Source organism: Mchenga conophoros, linkage group LG3, assembly GCF_057382185.1.
Source record: "Mchenga conophoros isolate Kocher_MC1m ecotype Shallow Benthic linkage group LG3, M_conophoros_male_GT1.1, whole genome shotgun sequence".
Lineage (NCBI taxonomy): Eukaryota > Metazoa > Chordata > Actinopteri > Cichliformes > Cichlidae > Mchenga > Mchenga conophoros.
In genome coordinates this window covers 8966126-8982966 of record NC_140528.1, presented here as the reverse complement: position 1 = coordinate 8982966, position 16841 = coordinate 8966126, and the positions used below count along the sequence as shown (strand labels likewise).

Below are 16841 nucleotides of genomic sequence, written 5' to 3'. Positions count from 1 at the left end.
TGGAGGGAGAGCAAGAGGTAGAGGTAGAGGTAGAGGAGGAGGAGGAGGAGGAGGAGGAGGAGGAGGAGGAGGCCGCCGCCGAAGAGGCCATGCACGGACCCATATTTCTGATGAAATAAGAGCAACTTTGGTGGACCATGTCATCAACCATGGCCTGACTATGAGGGAAGCTGGGCAGAGAGTCCACCCACATCTAAGCCGCTTCACAGTGGCATCTGTAATACGAACATTCCGACTAGAAAACAGGTCTGTCTTCACCTCCATACCTTCTGCTCTACTCAGATGGTTCCATAGCACTGTTCTACAGTATATCACATTACCATATCAAGTGTACGGGGTGCTAATGCTCCTTTTGCAGCCAAAGTGGCTGATTCCTCATATTGAAGTACAGTGTTGTACAGTGGATGACACAGTACGTACAGTAAAGTACTGTATGAAAAATAAGCAAACTGATGACAATATGTGGTTGTATTCCTCCAGAATGACCCGAAGACCTTCTGGGGGTGGACGGCAACGCCTGTTCACACAACAGCAGGAACTTGCCGTTGTGGACCTAGTGAGGGCAGACAATGCCATCCGTCTCCACCAGCTACGACGGAAAATACTTGCAGACAGGCGAGTGTTCAGCAACATAGACCATGTGAGCATCACCACCATCAGACGCATCTTGGGTAAACACAGCATCACCATGAAGCAGCTCTACAGAGTCCCATTCGAGAGGAACAGTGACAGGGTCAAAGGACTTCGAGCTGAATATGTACGGGTACGTGTAACTGTCCCTTACATTTACAATAGAGTATTGGTGAAGTCCAGTAGCAGCTGAATATGTACCATATCAGTACCACATGGATCTATTCTGAGAGCTACACAGGTACCTGTGTGATGGGGTGAGGGTGCTGTATGTGTAGCACTGTAGTACAGTGACATGTTCCCCTTTTTTTCAGAGGATCATGGCCATGGATGGAGCTGCACAGCCTCATGAATACATTTTGATTGATGAAGCTGGATTCGACCTGAGCAAAACAAGACGACGGGGTCGTAATGTGATTGGCCAAAGGGCAGTTGTGCACGTTCCAGGGCAGCGCGGGGGAAATATCACATTGTGTGCCGCCATAAGCCTTCGAGGGCTTCTGCATCATCATGCAAAACTAGGTCCATACAATAGCCAACACATACTCACATTTCTAGATGCTCTCCATGATATAGTTGTACAGAACAGACCAGATCAGCCCAGGTTTGTGGTGATATGGGATAATGTCAGTTTCCATCGGGCTGCTCTGGTCCAGGCCTGGTTCACCGACCACAATCAATTTGAAGTGGTATACTTGCCCCCTTACTCAACATTTTTAAACCCTATTGAGGAATTTTTTTCGGCTTGGAGATGGCGAGTATATGACCGCCAACCACATGCCCGCATGCCTCTTCTGCAGGCAATGGAACAGGCCTGCGGCGACATTGAGGTGACAGCAATCCATGGATGGTTTCGGCATGCAAGAGGGTATTTTCCCCGGTGCCTAGCGGGAGAGGACATAGCTTGCGATGTTGATGAGGTCCTGTGGCCAGACCCCAACAGACGGCGGGATCCATGAGCCCACTTATGCACACTTGTCATGGTTTTTTGTGTTTACAGTATAGTGTTTTTTCTATTGCAGTATTATTGTGTTGTGGTTTTTTTTTTTTTTTTTGCTTCATCTGAATTCATGGTACTGCGATGTACACTATTGAGTAGGTCTATTTGCGTTTTTGGTTGTTTGGAAATGTGTCTCCTGTACATGTGCCTTCTGAATACACAATGGAAATCAAGGACTGCAGTGTTTTATGTAAAGAAGACTAGTGTGTTCCCCCTGATCTGTAAGTGTTTGCATATGATGCAAGTATGTGTCATTTTGTCAACAGAGTTACATTTTGACAGAGGAATGTTAGGTTTTGACAGCAGAGTTTAGGTTTTGGGAGTGGAGTTTCATTTTGGCACAGATGTGTATGGTATATTTCCCAGTGTTGTGTCGTGTTTACTTGTGTTTAGAGTTTTGGCACAATGAGCGACGTTTTGCCAAATGTGTTCAAGCAACGGGCAAAAACTGTAATGCTGTCCAAACGGTGTTTGCTTTGTCTGTCCTCTCGCGCTCACAGAGGAAACGAGGACGCCACCTTCAACCCATCTTCAGTTGGCTCAACCATGGCCGGACTTCCTGTTGGCTTTGTGACAGCAAACCACTTGAAATGAGAGCAAACTGCAGTCAAGCACCACTTACAGCAACCTGTGGACACGCAAATGGAAAGCACTGAGAATCATACAGAAGCATAAGAGCTGTTTATTGTAACACGTGTGTGTGTGTGTGTGTGTGTGTGTGTGTGTGTGTGTGTGTGTGTGTGTGTGTGTGTGTGTGTGTCTGTGTGTGTGTGTGTGTGTGTGTGTGTGTGTGTGTGTGTGTGTGTGTGCACATTAATAACACACTGATGTATGTTAGTTTGATTTATGCTATATCTGAGAAAACAATTGCAGAATTTTACATCAAAGTTTCCAAAGCTGATGTTTTGTTGTTCACTCTGTTTTATATTCATATAGTTTGTTGTTTTTAAATCAGTGGACAAAATAAATATTATCACACAAAATCCAGGGTGAAACATAACCAAATAACCTAAATGGTGAAGTCATTATAGAAGTACATGTTGCAAAGGTCAGCCTCCTGTATAGACTGCTAAACTGTCTGGGGGGCCCTGCCTGTCCTCGTTGGATAAGCTCCACCCCTTTTCCATAAGACGGAGACATTTGTATGAAAATAGATGGGCAGTAAAATAAAAAATAAAAAATATTATGGATGACTCTGTAAATCAAAGTCGGCCTGAGGCAGAAGCAGAAACCATGAGGAGCACAGCACCACTCCCAGAAGGGCACGAAGTGAAGCCATAGCTGCTGAAGAGTGAAGACGTGATGATGGAGGAGATCACAGATGAAGATCTGCTGCCTGGTGACTCTTTATATAGAAGAGTGAGACTATCTCCCCACCAGCAGCTGCACTTATACAAACCCCAGGTGCTGGGATGGCTTTGAACATGTGACATTTTCTGCAAACACATGGACAGTTTCATAAGCACAAAGATTATTCCTGCAGCGGCAGAATCGTATCCACTGTGTGAGAGGTGAACGTCAGACAGTTCTTAGAAAATGTAGTTTCTCTTTAAGCTTTTAACGTCTCTTTTACCCCCATTTGTCTAAAACTACTTGACAGCCCTTCATGTCAGAGGTTTATTACCTGTGCAGGATGGAGCACATGGTCTCAGTCAGGCTGGACACGATCACTCCTACAGGAAGTAAATGTGATTTTATTTCACCTGTGAAATGATGAAAAACAGCAGAATAGCTCACGCTAACAAACGGGTGTTGAAATGTTTCATTTTCTGCTGTTTCACAGGTCAAAAAGGGCGTCGAAGCAAACTGAAGCTGAGCTGCTGCTGCTGTTGTAGTGCAGCATCTGCTGTGTGCTTCATCAGAGAACCTTCTGTACACAGCAGACAGAGGCTGCTGCCACTGAAGTCCATCTGCTAGAGAGCTTTAAACACTGGTTATTGAAGTGGCTTTGATGATACTGATACACAGTCTTTGCTGCTGTCACAGGACAGGGATCCACCAGGGAGTAGTTGTCAGGATAAAGAGCCTTCGCTTCTCTAAATATAAACTGGATACTTGTAGGAAACTTTGGGAAGCAGCATTTTTCCTCATATCGTCTAAACTGAAGTTAGCTCAGGTGCTTCTTCCATACTTGCTCTGCAGAAAGCCAAAGAGTTTGGAGCTCTGCAAACATTTGCAGCACAGCTGGATGTTTGTAACTTTGGTCACCTCTGTATCATCCCTCAGATTCTTTCTGCACAGCTTTGAAACCATGACAGCACGAGTGATGCTGAGGAGACGTCCAGTTTAAACAGACCTTTATTCCTGGAACACAAACACATGAAGTGATGCTGCTAAAGAAGAACATTTAATCGCACTAATGAATCAAGCATCTGTTTGTCTGTCAGTCTGTCAACAGTTCCTCTGATCGACTTCAGACTTGGTGGGTATTTTGTTTTTGCAGCGGTCAAAGTCGATCAGCGTGTTGCTTTGTCTGCTGTAAATCTGCCTGTACAAAGGGAAACATGCATGTTTTAGATGCAAACTCACAACATGGCTGCATTTTTGTGATTATGTGTATTTTATATTGATTTATTCTATTATGTTTTGTATATGAATCTTTACAAGTGTGTCGATACAAAGGCTTGATTAAAACAAAGGTCTCAGCTGTGCTGTTAGGGATGCTCTCATATTTGTTTCAAATGTAATAAATCAAAGGATTTCAGGCTTTTCATCCTTTTTATTTGTTTGGTTCTAACAGCAGCTGGATAAAAACATGCAGGTGATGAATATAATTGTGTGATATTATGAGCATTGTGAATAAAGAAAGAGCAGAGATAGTAAAAAGGAAACAGGTGATGGACGTGAGATTTTCAGAACAAAAGCTCCTCAGTGAGACGATCACCTGGACACAAGGTCAGGCAGCTGGGACTCATCTAGAGAGCAAAATGGAAAAGTGATCTGTGCAGAACATCACTGTTGATTGCAGTTATTTACATCAGACTTCTTCTCTGAGATAAGAGCACCATTTGTGGGAAAGATGACAGTATTTCCAGGCTGGATGCTGTTTGCAGGGAGAACTGAATGAAAGTCTCCTGCACCTCAGCGCTGAGGTCCACACCTGTGAACACAGATGAGCTCAATCTGCTGCAGCACGTAGAGCTTTACTGATCAGCAGGTTCAAAGGATTCAGCAGAGCGTAGAGTCAGAGCTAAATGCCACATCACCATAGAGTTTGTTAACAACAGCTTTCTTTGCCCTTTGTCTCAATGGACTGAATCAGGGATACTCGTCATACTTCACCTCAACCACGTCACTGAGAGACCCCAGCCTGACACAGCAGCAGAGATGATGAAAGCAGAAACAGCAAACAGATGCTTCAGTTGTGTTTCTCTCTGTGTGTGCGCTCACGCCCACTTGTGTGTGTGAACTTTCCACGTACCTCAGCTTGTTTCTCCAACATGAGCCATCAGGGCTGAAAAACATCACTAACACATGAATTCTTTCTCTTTTTGTTATCACCTGTGATCATGTGTCTCATGTTTCTGTCATTCACCAGTTCTTGTATAGTTACGTGTAACTAGACTTCTGTGGGACGTAAATGATTGTTTTGTATGCAGATCTGTACAAAGGATGGAAACACTTGATTACAAAGGAGATCTCAGCTGTGTTGTTATGGATGGACTTCAACGTATTTGTTAAAAAAGAGAATAAAGCAAAGTGTTTTAGCTGTTTGGGAGTTTTTGTTTGATTCCATTCAGTTTTATTTCTATGGAGTCAAATAATAAGAAAGGCTCTAGAACAGCCCTGAGTTTGTCCAGGTGACACTCCTCTGAAGAACAAAGACAAAGAGGAAGAAGGGGATTCGTTTTCAAGTCTTGTTTCTTTCAAAATAAAAGCTGAAATGTTTTGGAAGCATGATAATATTTCAGCCAGGATGCCGTCTCCAAGGAGACCTGCACCTCAGCGCTGAGCTCCACATCACGCCCTGTGAAAGCACAGATATAAATCTGCTGCACTGAGAAGAACTTTACCCAACACAAGTGTAGAAGTAGACATTTGACTTTACCTACAACCTGTTAACAACAAAGCTTTCATTGCCTCTGTTGTTGATGTCATGTAGGAATAATCATACTTCACATCAGCCATGCACACGTCAGAGGATCTCCAGGCTTTCAGTAATAAAGCCAAGCAGATGATGTGAACATAGCAATAGTAAAACATGCATCATAATCAGCTGTATGTGTCGACTATGTGGCACCTCAGTCTTGTTGGCATGAAGAAAAGTTGTGTAACATGTAGCATAAGGGCTGCAAAGACATCATGTAGACAGCAGTCGTCTGTTAGTCGTAACGTATCTCCTGTTAAAGAGTTAAATGTGCGTTCTCCATCTCTGTCCTCTCACAGCTCGCCGTACACCAACTCCAGCTGTGGTAACCATGGCTGTGCCCATCAACACGCTGAAGCTGAGACGCCACCCGTCACTATGGCGACTCCAATAGGGTTACCTGTCAGCTGTGGACGCATGAAAGGAAAACAGCAGAAACACAGACATGTTTACTGGAACATTTCCTATTGACAGCTTTATGGAAAAGTGGGTTTAAACACTTTTCTGTGTTTGATTTTGTTTATTTATGGATTTATTGTGAAAGGAATTTCAAAGGTTTAATTTGACCTTTCCCCTGTTTTTCATACAGACTGGAGACGAATGGATGGTGCTTTCTTTGTTTGTCTAAAGATAATGAATAAAACTCTACACACATCTTAAACCACCCTCCTTTCTATATATTTTGTTATATAAATGGAAAGTATATAAGACACAAACTGAGCTTATATGATACTAAGGACCCTGGAGGTCAGTCCACCTTTATAATTCAGCACAGCCTGGAGTCTTGGTCTTTTCTTGGATGTTGGTTCCCTTTGTTTCCATCCTCTGTTAAGATGTTTCAGTAATGTTGAGGTCTGGGGAGGCCAATCCATGGCTGACGTCCTGTGATGCTGCATTAGCAGTTTGTTCATAGTGAAAAATGAAGCCACTGCCAATCAGACATTTGCACAGTGGATCAACTTCTGATGGTACTGTCCTGAATTCCACACCTATAATATGTTTGCACATACTGATGAATATGTGCAGCTGATTTTCAGTCCAGTTCCTGTGTGACAGACGCCAGTCTTTCTGCCTGTGTCCTTCCTTAACAATAGAGCCATCCTTCCACTGAGACTGTTTCTGATGAGGCTTCACTGAGCAGTAGATGGATCCCTCAGCTCATCTAATCGTCCTATTTCTAACACATGACTGTCAGAAACTGTTAATCTGCTGCAGCTCTTTAACTCCTCCACTTCTTTTTTTGTAATCTCTTAGTTTCCTCATCTTTTAAGGTGGCACTGCACACCAGATCCAAAGTCAACATGCTGTTATATAATGGAGTTGAACCTGTAATGGAGTTTGATTTAAACCAATCAGCAATGAAGTGAATGATGATGAGCAAAGATGGTGGAGGTGGTGGATGAAGACCCGGACAGCTGTGGTTGGCTCCTCGTATAGAGCAGAGTGAGGTTGTGTTTGCACATTATTATAAAACCATGTTCACCATATATTTTAGCTGCAGACAATAACATGATTTCTTTGCTGTGGTGATTTTATTCCACTTTGGTAAAATGGAAAACCATCATTTCTTGCTGTAATTCACACATTATTCCAAGAGCCTCAACACAAGCCTTGTAGTCCGACCATATATAGACAAATCAATAGTTGTGTTTGTAACAGCTCACGAACATGAATCGTTCCACATTACTTTAAAATCATTGTAAACTAAACTGGAATAAATGAGTGTTTATATATAGTTTTGTCTCAGCTGTTCATACACAGTGTTTCAGTTCTTATCAGAGTCCCACCGTCTCACTGTGGTGAACCTTTAGCTCTGTTGTAAGCGTGTTGTTAGACCAGGTTTCCCTCATTTAAAAATAATCTCTCATTAGAAATGGACATGATGTCTAAGACATAGAAATGCTTATTATGGGTTCACTTGATGTCACTGAAAAGATGCACATGGGTAACGTGCAGGCCGTCCAGCTCCGAGGTTTATCTCCTCACCTCGAGTCTGCGACACTCTCTCCGTGTCCTCTCAGATAAGGGCGCGCACATTTCTGCACCATCTTCTAAATTACAAAGAGCGATTCACAAAACAGAAGCTCACAAAACACTCATCACAAACCAAAAATGGCTCCACTGAGCGTCAAACTGTCACCAGAATTTACTGATAATCTAAAGACTCACAGAACTCATTTTGTCTCATTGTGTCTTAGTTTGAGACATAAGTGCATGATCATAATACTGTGTAGTTAGATGAGACAGAGCTGATGCTTGCTCTTAATTATCCTCTTCATGTTTCCTGAGCCTCAGCAGTGGAAGCTACCATGGATAGAAAGACTATGACTCATCTTAAATCTCAAATCTTTGTCTCCAAAGAGCTGCTGATGTGTCCGATATGATCCACAAGCTTAAACTAGGATTATAAGTGTGTGCAGTGATGTGTGTGAAACCTCTGAGGACTCACACGTGTGTGCTTCAGCCCACACACACATATGAAGCACTGCGACCTCACACAGAAGTGTTTTACACATCCAGCCTGAATCCTGATCATTTCTACAGTTTATTAAGTTCAGCTTCACCTGAACATCAGTGATGAAGCTGCTCTGACTCCATCACAGCTCACAGCTGTTGGAATGAGTCAAACAATGAAGAAGGTTCAGAAACAGCTGATGATTTTACAGAAACATGATGCAAACATGAAAATGGACACATGATTTTTTATTAACAGACACTGTTTATGTTTCACTGTGCATGACGTCATCAACACTGACACCAGGGGGCGCTCATCACCAGCCTGAGGAAGTGTGATAATGGGGGGAGACGCAGTGTTGTGTGTACTGCAGTCGGACAGAAGGAAAAACTTCCTCCTGAAAACATTTTCATCCTCCCCAAAAGTGTTTGAGTCAAATGTTACAAATATATAAATACAATAAAACACAGGGTCTTACATAAAATTAGTGATGCAGTTGTGCACTGAGCACCTTTCCAATGTTCCTTCCTCAGATGAGTCCAGCTGCTGAACACATTAACATCTGTATGTAAATGTAGCCGAGAACCAACCTGAGCACTGCTGGGAAAATACAAAGGCAACCATCAAAGTGCTGTATTATCTTATTTATTCTGAATGTTGACTTAGATCCACACCACGATTTATGAAACTATAGAACTAAAATAACAACAATCGTCTGCTTCTTTAAAATTTCTTTCATTACATCAAACCAGTGAAAACTGAGAAAAACAAAGAGCTGTTAGCATGTTTAGACCAACTTTGAGACAGAGACTGTAAAGTTCTGCACTTTAAATCCTGCCTGTGTTCCTGCAAATGATTCACACTGAAAGTATCTTAGTTTAGTATTGAGTGAGCCACAAAGCAGCCTGATAGCTTTAAAACAGGAAAAGTAAATGAAATTGACAGTTTCAGTGTAGCTGGATCTATTATTGGGGGGTCATGACCCCCGTAACCCCGCCTGGTCCTGAGGTCAAATCCACCATCTTTGTTTCAGTGCTTCATGTTCTCCCGTGTTTGTGTGCGTCCTCTCCGGTACTCCGGCTTCCTCCCACAGTCCAAACACATGCAGTTAGTGGGGTCAGGTTAGCTGTGAGTGGTTGTGTCTCTGTGTTATTCCACCTTAATAAATGACTTCCTGTTAGCATGAAGTGCTTCTGTAGGACTGATGTCATTTTCATGGTTGGATCATTTAAATGAAGCTGGACTCAGATGCAGTAAATAAGCTGATTGATCATTAATGAATAAAGCTGGTCAAACACATCACGTGGACACATGTGATTGTGTGTTGTAGTATTGATCCCAATGCTGGTATCAGTCCTGGATCAATAACACTGGATGGATGCGTTCAGCATGGAGCCCCTGAGCTGTGTTACAGACAAACATGGAAACTGACAGGTCTGTGTCATTCACAGTCTGTAACACTTCTAAACAACAGAGGCTGACCCAAGTGCCTCAGAGCCAGGCACGCTCACATCACAGCTCTCTAAATAAGCCAGTTTCAAAATAAGAGCTGAAAGCTGTGTTTGCTTGTGTTAGCTTATTATTGTGGAGACTAACATTCAGTGATCATGTGTTCAGACTCATAATGATTACTCTCAGAAATCCTGATCTTTGTATTTACTGTGTGTTGGATCAATAACTGAGATTCATGGTATCACACAGCTGTGCTGCTGCTGATGTCAGCACATCTGGAACAATACGAGGTATCTGCTACCAGACTGAGCAGGACGTGAGACCTGTGGACTGTTTAAAGCTGTCCCTCCACAGCTCACTCAGACCTGATCCACACCTCAGTGATATTCTCTGACTTCCTCAGTAGAGACAGAAACCATTCAGATCTGGGACCATCAGCTGACTGATGATGTCACACAGACTGTGTTTTTCAGGAACAGTGATTCTGATGTGAGCCTGCTAGCTGACAGCAGACCTGATCAAAGCACATGTTCACATCTGTGAGGACAGACTGGACTCTTTGACTGCACCTTGGTTCTCCTCAGAGGTCTGTACAGGAGCATGTCCACCCCCACTGAAGATCTCAGTCACTGTGAAACATAGAAAGCTGCTTGTGTGGCCTCTGCCTCACATGTAGATACAGCTACAGGTTTCTCTGTCAGTCAGACTGAAACAGTGTCCTGATGCTGCATCATTCAGCTCTGTGCCCCAGTCAGCATCACTGGGAGCTACCAGTGTTTCTGCCCTTTTCCTGTAACACTACACTCAGCACAGGCTCAGCTGGTATCCAGTGTTGGACTTTGGCTTCAGCTGCTGTGATAGATCCTCTAACATAGATCAGCTCTGCTACATGTTGTTAGATAAGTGCAGCTGCTGTCATGTCCTGATGTTTCTCTGGCTCAGCAGCTTCTCCATCAGAGGTTCACATGGAGCTGATCCAGTATCTCCAGTAACTGTGTTCTGTGCCTCACTGGTTCATCCTTCTGTCTGTGTGACGTCAGTCAGATGTTGAAGTTAAACTCTGTAATCTTCACTGTGTCACAGAGTTCAGTGAGTCCCGTTATTCACAGTATCAATCAGATCATCAGAGAACAGCTGATCAGCAATCAGTGGTGCCAACAGCGCCTCCTGTGGTGAGAGGATGCAATAATGCAATGTAGCATTTTTCCACTCAACACTTGCAGTCATGGAAACTGTCTGTTGGATCTGTGTGACGTTGCTTTCTTGGTTAGAGTTCCTCACAAATGTCCAGATGATTCTTCTAATGAGGCGTCGACCATGTTTGCAGCTCTTTGGAAGAAAACGTCGCCCTTTGCCATCCTTACTTTTCTTTGACTTCTTCAAATGCAGCTGAACTCCAGCTGGTATTTTCTTGGACTTTGCAGCTGTTTCTGGTCATCAGTTCATTCCTGCAAACCTCTGAAGCTGAACAACAATGATGCTGCATTGCTGGCTGATCCCAAAAGGTTGATTCTGTTCATCTGGACGTTTTCAGAAACGTTTGCTCACTGATCAGGTGACTTCTTCAGTCTCAGCTGACTGCAGCTTTACAAGCTTACAAACAGCACATTTGCACAATGACTGAAAGCAGCAGCACCTGATATATATGATACTAATATAATACATATACATATATAATCCATACTAATGATGAAGGAACTGAGCTCACAGTCCATTGTTCATTCAGTGAACTACTCAGTTTATTTTGGGCCTCAGAAATGCTCACTCTGTTTGTACATCACTGTCAGCAATAGACTCATTCTGCTGTGTGGACAGGAACACATGTGACATCACTTCCTGTTTGTTTGTGACTGAAGAAGTTTACAAGGAATCATTTAGAAGAGTTTCAAACATCAACTGATTGAATCCATGAATCTGAAAACGTGTTTGTGAGTGAAAGAGACAGACATGTACAGACCGAACTATCTGTTCAACAGTCAGAGTGTTTCTGTAACAGGAGACACTCTTTACACTCCACTCAGCACAGGGACACTGAGGCACCAGGATAGCAGACTCTAAACCCAGGATAAAGAGTTTGAGTGAATGTGGTGTTGAAGGTGTGGAGGTGGATCAGAGTGTCAGAGGAGACTCTGTAGAAGGACAGAGTGCCAGCAGGACAGTCCACATACACTGCTGCTCTGTTAGAGACAGAGGAGGAGGGGGAGGAGGAGGAGGAGATGGATGTTTGACTCTTATTGTGCCTGACAGACTGAGGACCACGATCAGAGCAGATCAGACTCCAGGACTGATCAGTGAGTCCAAACACACAGTCATAACTGTCTCCTTTCCTTCTTATGCTTCTGTAACTCACTGATATAAAAACGTTTCCTCTCCACTCGACCTCCCAGTAACAGCGACCAGTCAGACCATTTCTACACAGCAGCTGTTCCCAAACATCAAATCTGTCTGGATGATCAGGATATGACTGAACCTCCTCCACACAATGTGCCTCAATGTTATTGATATTATTATTATCATTATTATATAATAATAAAACCCTTATAATAAAACCACTAAAAACCTTTATTCTAGCGCTTCTAGACTTTAAAGTCAGCAAAGAGGCTCAGAAAAGAAGATCAGACACCAGCGAGGGAGGATAAGAAAGACAGACGCAACAACATTGTCATCCCCTATGTAGCCGGTGTATCAGAAAAACTCAGGAGAGTTTTCTCCAAGCATGACATCCCGGTGTATTTCAGACCCAGCAACACGCTCAGACAAAAACTGGTTCACCCGAAAGATAAAACGCCAAAACACAGACTTAACAATGTGGTGTTTGCTGTACAGTGCAGCGAGGAATGCCCAGACCTCTACATTGGAGAGACCAAACAGCCACTTCACAAGCGCATGGCACAACACAGAAGAGCCACCTCCACAGGACAAGACTCAGCAGTCCATCTGCATCTTAAGGATAAAGGACACTCTTTCGAGGATGCCAATGTTCACATTTTGGACAGAGAGGACAGATGGTTTGAAAGAGGAGTGAAAGAAGCAGCTATGTCCACTGTGAGCGACCATCTTTGAACAGAGGCGGGGTTTACGACATCAACTCTCTGCCATCTATAATCCAGTTTTGAGATCCCTTCCCAGACGCCTTAACGCCCACTCACATCCTGGGCCATCTGACCTCAGGAATCCGCATGATAAGGTGGGGCCAGGTTTCACAATGAACTCACCCGAAACTCTGGCTGATTGGGACCCACACCCAGTTTCACACCTTGGCTCAGGCGATTAGAGGATCATCAGGGGGTCCTTTTGTCCCTCTGGGGGGGGTCACTCCCACTAGGTTTATATCTGGGACTCTCCACCATTTGACCTTAGAACTGAAGAAGCTTCTCGGATGAGAGGTGAAACGTCTTCAAGTAACTTAAAGAAGTCCAGACGCTTTTCTTTGCAAGCTCCTTTGACATTTGACCACAAGCAATCTTTTCTGGTTTGACGCCGTCTTTGTAGCCAGAAACCAGCTCTCTCCTCGGCTTCCTCCACTACACGCTTCCCCCACGCCAGTCTCCTCCGTCACTATAAAGGGGAGAGTCATGAGCTCCATCACCCTCACCTGTGCCGTCCAACGTCCCGCCACCAGCCTCCACTGCAGCAGGCCAGAGACCACACCCCTGCCACAATAAGTAAAAGTATATCCTTGCTGTACCCTTAATGCTAAATGTGCTAAATTAACCGCTGCCTTTGCCCCTTTGGGATTATTCTTATGTCACTGGGATGTTGACCTTTGACCTTCACATTAGAGAGATGGGCAGACATAATTAGTGTATGAATTTTAAAGTAACAGGTAATAAAGAGAGTGTAGCAAATGTAGTCAGGTTTATTACTCTGTATCACACATGAGTGCCCGAGGGAGGCGGGGCTGACTGGGGAGACACAGGAAACAGAGAGACAGGGCTGACTCGACATGAAACGATGAAACGTGGGACACGGGAACAGAAACTAAACACAGGCTGAAATGAACACTGAGGGAGGGAGAACTAAGATTACTGAGAGCCTGATAAATAAGAAGAACAAAAACCAAGAAAAACAAGAGTCAAAGAAAACCAAAAACACAAAGCATTGGGCCAGGACCCACTGCTGTGACATTTATATGTGATAAAAACATTAAAAACTGCTCAGATGTTGAAATCTTTCTACGTATACTTTAGGTTCAGCTCTCCAGCCTGGCATTTGGTTAAGCATGATTCAAACATTTGATTTTGTTTAACTGGTTTTAATTATAGTTACTTTTTGTGAACATTTGTTGCAGCATTTAAAAATACATCATTTATTTTCAAACTTTTATTTGATTTAGAGCATCATGTTTGACCAACGTAAATGTTTTAACACAAACACTATTTTAAAGCTTCTAGAGAGTAAAATATTAATGATAATTATAATAACAATAATAAAAACAAAAGCTCTCAGCTCCATCAAACCAAGCAGCAGAAAGAACAATAACTGAAGAGAAAACTTTAACCTTGTAGACTTCATTATGTTCCAGCTGCTCTACAGACGCTGTGACCTCGAACTTAAGCAGGTCGTAAAGTATGTGCAGCTCAATAACTTCATAATCAGACCCTGTGGTATTTAGGCAGCAGAACAACTAAGAATAACAACTACAAATAATGTTTTTAGGTTTCTGTTGTACTGCAAGGTTCTGTACAGGAGAACCAAACCAAGAGCAAATATTACGTCTCATTTAAACCTGAGCACGAAGAGCCATCAACATTTAGCAAATTGAATCATCTTTGTTTAGATGCAAGAAGAATCATATAGAAATGAAAAAGTAGAAATAGAAATCCAGAGCAAAGATATCCTCTAATTCAGCGTAGCACATGTGCAGCTGCTGCGATTCACGTAAGCATTCGGCTCGTCGCTGTTGCAGATTTTTCTCTCGCTGTTCTGGCTCACAGCGCTGCAAACACAAAAATAAATATCCCCAAAGGTGTGAAAGGGAGCTAATTAGTAAGAGTATTGTTACTCTCCGCAGGAGTAGTCCAGCAGTAGAAATCAGTCCAATAACAAGGTGTGTAACATCTAGCAGGGTGACAGAAAAACCCAGGGTAACTTCTAAGGACCTCAACGTCTCTCTCACATTGTGTTTTTTAAACATGCTTCCATTTGTCACTTCAGTCTTTACTCTGAAATACAGGAAGAGAAATCATGGCTGAAACAATTTCTCATGAAACCAGGGGTGTGGTCCAACAGTCAGTTTGGTGAGGAAGGTTCCTAACTGAGAGAAGTGACCCAGAAGTATCTGTGTAGCAGCCACAATGAATCCAGATCATGAGCTTTATTAACTGATCAAAGTCTCTTCTTTCATCTTCTGTATCATTCAGTTTGCATTGGTAATGCCCATTATTGTAATGCTTTTTTAAGACGAGCAAAACTTTATTTCACTTTGGGTTAGCTGGGATAAGTGATGGATGGAGGGAATTTTACTTCAGCCACAGAAATCCTAAACAGGAAGGAGGAGCAGAGTTACAGTGGATCACTATCCAGCAGGGAAACAAGGTTTATTTCAATTTCTTGGCCATGAGTGAGATTTACTGAGTGGGCAAATTAGGGAGACGACACCATCAGATCCCGAGCCCTCCATGTGTTAATCAAGAGACGGCTGCTGTGCTACATCCATAAATAATGAATAAATTAGGAGCTAAAGCTGAAAGGACAGTTTATTTGTACCATCTTCACGTGAACACATTCAAGAACATCACAGATGAAGAAACATTAAAAACTTCCACACTACATAAAGCAAGAAAAATAGTTTTTCTTTCAGGTGGTTTCAGAAAAACAGAAACATCAAACATCTCCAAGACTCTCTTTGAAAGAACTAAAAACCTTTGTTCTCATGGTCCAATCATGAGTGAACTCCCCGATGAAGCCTTGTGTGCTAAAACATGTCAGAGTTTTAAAGGTTAAACATGAGTTTCCAAAACGTTTTGCTGGAGAACAATGAACTATTTGACTGAGTTTCAATCATTTACAGACGAGCAAAACCAGGACAGAGAAAAAAGGACAAAACTGACCCAGTAAAACAACAGAAAAGAAGATCCCATGTAGATCTGTATTATGTAGAAGTTCAGCCCAGCAACCAGTTCAGTTCAACACAAGTTTAGATGATTCTATCTGAACTCTGTGGAGCCTGATCTCAAACTTTTTGAGTCTGACACAGAAACCAGAGGATCTTTCTGTGTCTTCAGATTCACTGTGATCCAGTGATGGGAGTGATTTCAGCCCTGAGTGATCGCGCTGATGTTTGCACAGAGCAGACAATGAGGTGAATGTTTGGGCACATTGGTAACAGTGAAACAGTTTATTAGTAACGTGGGATCGTTTGTGTGCAGAGTATGAACTGAGATTCCTGAAGCTCTTGTCACACTGGTCACAGCTGTAGTTTCCTTCCATGTGTGCACGTTCATGAATGTTACGATTACCTGACTGTGAGAAGCTTCTCTCACAGTGTCTGCACTTGTGTGGTTTCTCTCCTGTGTGGACTCGTTTGTGTGATTTAAGCTGACTTTCAGTGGTGAAGGATGACCCACACTGATCACAGAGGTGCTTTTTAACCCCACTGTGAATCAGTTCATGTTGTTTTAAATCTCTTGGTGTGGTGAAGCTTCTCCCACATTCTTTGCAGTATTTCAGTTTGTCTCCAGTGTGTCTACGTTGATGTGTTTTAAGGGCAGCTTGCCAACTGAAAGTTTTTCCACAGAGGTCACAATGAAAGTCTTTCCCACCACCACAGTGATGACAGGGTTGAGAACTGGATCCATCTTTGTCACTCTGCTTCTAAACAAAGACACAAAGACAGTGTAAGTCAGTCCTTCAACATTTGTATCCTGAACGTCGCCTGAAATAAAGAGCATCTCTGCAGACGTCCAACTACATTTGACTGTTTCAGTTAACACACTCAGTTTACTGGGCTGCAATAACTACAATACTACCACCATAATACTACAGTAATACTAAAATCATAACTGAAAGGAAAATCTGAATAATCACTCAGAGCTGCTTTTCCATGCAGTAGAATTTCTAACATGCTAACACAGTTTAATGAGCAGAGTTGTTCCAAACAGTCAGGCTAAAATGACAAGATAACAATATAAATATATACCTCACAGTAGCTGCACTTGTAGAGTCTCTTTCTGGTGTGGATCTGTTGGTGTTGTCTCAGGTGATGTGGAGATTTA

The 16841-nt window shown here is 42.8% G+C and overlaps 1 protein-coding gene and 1 pseudogene; one reads left to right on the top strand and one right to left on the bottom strand.

The window, feature by feature from the left end:
• LOC146577177 (protein NLRC3-like) overlaps positions 1–16841 on the bottom strand; it is a 311857-nt gene that overhangs the window by 199393 nt on the left and 95623 nt on the right.
• LOC146577182 (uncharacterized) lies at positions 482–1350 on the top strand (annotated as a pseudogene).